General features: G+C 41.0%; 1 long non-coding RNA gene across 2 annotated transcripts in view; it reads right to left on the minus strand.

The window, feature by feature from the left end:
* Positions 1–4,814, minus strand: part of LOC308426527 — a 43,744-nt gene that overhangs the window by 11,894 nt on the left and 27,036 nt on the right. The window lies entirely within an intron of this gene.

Raw genomic sequence — 4,814 nt, forward strand, 5'->3', positions numbered from 1 at the left:
TTGGACACGTGTTTTACATAAGCACACACAGACATGTGTACAGGTGAATGCATTTTGTCTCGTGGTCACCAAGACATCACTTCTCCAGATGGCTGTAGGGACACATGCCCATGACTCCACCATCCCAGCACTCAAGAAGGAGAATCCTGAGTTTATGTCTAGCCTGGGCTATGCATACAGCAAGAGCCTATCTCAAAACAAGCAAATAATTTCTTTTTTTTTTTTTTGTTGTTGTTCTTCTGTTGTTCTTTCCCCAAATGTCTGGCGTGCTCGCATAATCATATACCTTTATGATTGAAAGAAACAAAGTATGTTTTAGTCTCAAGGGAGTTGGCGTCTTTCCCAGAATCTTCTATAGTCATCACCAGGCTCTCTTGTGTCCAGATGTTGTGCTTTCTGCTGTGGCACTTCTGGGTGAGGGAGGCTGGGTGTGGCCACCTTGCTCTGTTCTAAGCAACTCACATGGTCTTACATAAGATCTGGATTTTGTTGGGTTTTAATATACAACTCTCTCGGTAATCTCCCACATAATTCCATCTACGAGAGAATACCGATACAGAACCTTCTTCTTTCTATACTTGTTTCAGGGCTAAGCAATGTGGTAGGCTTTTAAGGCTAAATCAGGAACGACGGCAAAGCCACTGCAGGTACAGAAAATCAAATTTAAAATGACTTTTGAATGATCACATCACCTGTTTCAAAAATTCTAATTCATGGGAACCAAAAGACCTTTTTCTGGCTGTCATTTTGTTATTTGTTATTGTCATTGTTATTTATACTCTGACCTGTCCCTTTCTTTGTTTTCTTTCTTTGTTTGCCTCTCTTGTCTCTCTGTGTCTCTATCTGTCTCTGTCTCTCTCTCACTGTCTATCTGTCCTCTCTTGTTTCTCTGCATCTGTATCTGTCTCTGTCTGTCTGTCTCACTGTCTTTCTGTTTGTATCTCTGATCCTTGTGGGCGCTGGTTCTTTCCTTCCATCATGTGGGTCCTGTGGATTGAACTCAGGTCAACAGACCTGGAGGCAAGAACCTTTACCTGCTGAGTCATTTCACTAGCTTCATTTTTTTTTTTCCTTTATAAAGCAATTTCTTAGAATATGTTATATCTGGGTATTTAAACCTATTTTATGCAGGTAGACTGCTGATACATAGTTTACAAGTTTGAAGCAGCTAAACAGCAATTCCTAGAAAACTATCAATATTCATTGCTTTCTGCTTGCTTACAGAAACATGGACTAGGAGTTTGGTCTACTGTGGGGTAGGGGTGGGGGATTGGGAATTGACTCTTTGAAAACTCCCATCTCCAATCCTGCCTCTTCTAAGTTGTCATCTTATATCTCTAATTCTGTGTTCATACTTCTTTCAAGTGCATAAATGATCTTTCTGGAATCTCCAGCTTTTATTTTAAAAGCAATAATATAAGCTGGTTCTTCCTCTGTGTGGACTTGAAGCCCTTCTTCCTCTCACCTGTTCTTTCTGGTTGTACTCGGCACAAAATTCAAAAGATACAAAAAAAAAAAAAAAAAAAAAACCAAAACAAACAAACAACAACAACAAAAAACCCCAGAGACTTCCACCGTTACCAAGCATCCGGTTCCTCCCCGGAGGACAGCAGCTTGCCCGTTTTTCCACCCAATCAATTCACTCTCCATCCACCAAGTATCTACCCTAAGCTATGATTTCTTCACAATTATCATAATGTGACAGCTTTGTGTCTATTACGGGACCAAATTGCGGTTCCTTCGTGAGGTGGAATAACAGAGAAAAATGTGTGGGTGTGATGAACTCGGGGAGTGGTAAGGAAGAGAGAAGGGCACGCCACGAGGGCAGTGGGGGCTCAAATGGAGCCTGGTGCATGATGGGTAACTGAGATGATAAGGAAATAAGCCTTGCTGTAGCAGAGAGTTCAACAGAAGCACTAACAAAACACCGGGGCCACTGTAATCCCAACTGCTAGATAAGCAAGGGTACCACATGCTGTTCTAAGTGTCTAGGCCTTTTATTATTTAATCCCCACACACTGGCATGTGCTATCACTTCCTTATCCTTTTATATTTTGGGAAATGGAGACTTGGGAGGCTGTTCTAACTTTTCAAGGGCATACGGCTTTACACGTAGTCAAAACATAAGTCCATGTCAGCCTCGAGGAACGTGGATGTTAAATCAAAGACATTCGGAGCATCCTGAATGTGCACACTTAGATTTGGTGGCACTTTCTAAATGAGCTCCTACCTTGGTTTTAAGAAGGATAAAACACAACTCGTACACTGCAAAGAACTTGGACCCTATACTTTAAAATCTTGCTGTCATGTTTTGAGGTGACTTGAACCACACTGTCAGCATCTTTTTGATTCTTCAGACCCAGTCCTTCTGTAGACAAGGTCGTTGTTCCCTCTGGAGCCTCTCTGCACATCATAACCCAACACTCACTCTTGAATTTCCTCCATTTCTGATTTTGGCACCAAATTTGAATATGACAATTAGACCGGGGAAAGTGCTAGACTGATTCATTTGAGCAGCGCTGAAATCCAGGAGGCACAAAAGGGATGTTTATCCTGACTTGTTTGCAGAGTGGAAAAGTACACTAACTCAACTCATTCATCTATATCCAAAGTGCTGGTTAGAGAATATTGAAGAATATTTACTAGTCACAAGTCAGGAACCAAAAAGCAAAAGGAACAACTAGGGCTTGTGTCTCAAACACCAGGAAATTTAGCTTTGGATTTTCTCCTTTACACTAAAAAAGTGCCACACCAGATAGTCTCTAGTCATATAACACAGCATCATACAACATCTGAGAGAGGGGCTCACAGATGGAGGAAACATGTATGTTCTGAGATGAACGAGTCACCATGAAAGTGAAGATTGGTTCAGAAACAGCACAGAACAAGACATATTTAATAAGGCTTAAGGAAGCCATTCATGGGGAGAAGAAATAAGTGAATACCAAAATATCAGATTGGACACTCATACTGTCTAATGGAAACCTGAAACATAGCTCACCAAAGCAGAAGTAAGTGCTCATGTGTCCCAGCCTTTAAAACGTTTACAGATGCAGGATGGAATGTTGATCCACTCAGTGTTAGAGGAGCAGGTGGGACATGACCTTGAGGCAGCCCTTAGCTATAACAAGGGTCCCTTGAGAATAGCCTGGGCTTTGCTAGAGTTTGGCTGTGTTCTCTTTATCTCCACGGGAGGCGAGCACAATGGTGTCTTTGGCCATGTGTTCAGTGGAACCAGGAAGGGCTTCTGCAGCCAACTGGAAGTGTGATGGGACCTGCTGTTGTCAAGAGACCCCTGTAATTGTTGGAAAGCTGATGTTCCAGAATGCCTGGGGCAGGGCACAATGCCCAGAAGGCACCAGCTGAAGGAAAGGTGCTGGAGGGAGGACCTGGGATCCTGGGTGCTAGCTGAGACTGAAAGCTCCAAAGATTCAGCTTTGACTATATCAGGCACTTCTCTGTGTCTGTGACTAATGTGCCCTTTGACCAACTTAGCAACTAAGGACTTTATTAGCACACAGATTTTTTTTTTAAATTATGGCTTCATCAAGTCTTGAAGTATATGATATGTAAAAGAGATCAAATGGGTCAACATTCTACTTCCATTATCCGAGAAAATTCAATGTTATAGCTCGTTAGTGAAGGCAGAAGAGGAGCCTGGCCAGGTCTCCATGCATTGTTTTAACTCCCTTCACTCTCTTCATGTGCAAGCATCTCCATGATGCTGATGATGAAGAATTCAGAAACTGTCCCTTAAAAACTTTTGGTTAGAAAAGTGTCCTCTTTTGAGCAGGAATTGAGATATGCACTTTTTTTTATGTGTGAGATCTACCTCAAATTTCTCCATAAAAAGGATATTAGTTAGAAGCTCAAGATAATTCAGTATTCAATATTTTTCTTAATATGGTCGATATTATATTTGTTATATTTTATTAACAAAAGAAGGTGTGAAAAGATAAAGAGCCTTCCCATGACGTCATTTATGTCGAAACAGACAAATCAAATCTCTCCCATAATCCTCTAGTGTATTACACTCCCATTGTCATTGTTTTTCTTGATGTACTAGGATATAAAAAAACACTGGGAAGTATTCTTAAAAATCACCTTTTACAACTAGGAAATATTTGACTTAGTTTTCCTTGCATACATGCCAGTGAGGAGAACAGGGAATGGCATGCTACTATACCGAGAAATAGCTTGGCCAAGGCAGTTGTTTTATTATTATTATTTTAAATAAAAGCCAGGAAATTCTGGGAATGTTAGGAAGACAAAGAGAATATTTTCTCTCTGCTTCAATTGTTGGAGGCATGCAACTTAATTTTGCTGGGCTGGAAAAAAAAGGATTAACAGGTGAAAATTAAGCCTTGTGAAATTAAAATAAGTATATTTTACTGATATAACTTAATAGGGGTAATATTTGAGAGCGATGCAGGGCTCTGAATGGCATGCCTGGCGACTCCAAAAAAGACATTCCGATGGCAGCCAGGTATCCTGCTGGCTGGCCACTGTCTTCATCCACCAGCCCAAACCTTCCTTTCGGATCATCTTCTCAAATTATCCATAGGAGATTTATCCACATACTCAATAAGAAAAATATTTCTAATTATATCCAACCATTCTTAATATGAATGAGAATTATGCAGAGACGCTCCATTGCCAAGAGGGTTTTTGCCAGACAATTCCTTTTGACTTAAGAAAGAAGAGGCCGTCGCATTGTTTCCATAGCTAGCCATATAAAAGAGTCCCGAACAAGGCTGACTCGTCCTGCTTTAAAAAGCTCCAAGGTAGGTGGGAGCAGGACTCTGGCCACTGCC

The sequence above is a fragment of the Micromys minutus genome (assembly GCF_963924665.1).
Source record: "Micromys minutus genome assembly, chromosome: 10".
Classification (NCBI taxonomy): domain Eukaryota; kingdom Metazoa; phylum Chordata; class Mammalia; order Rodentia; family Muridae; genus Micromys; species Micromys minutus.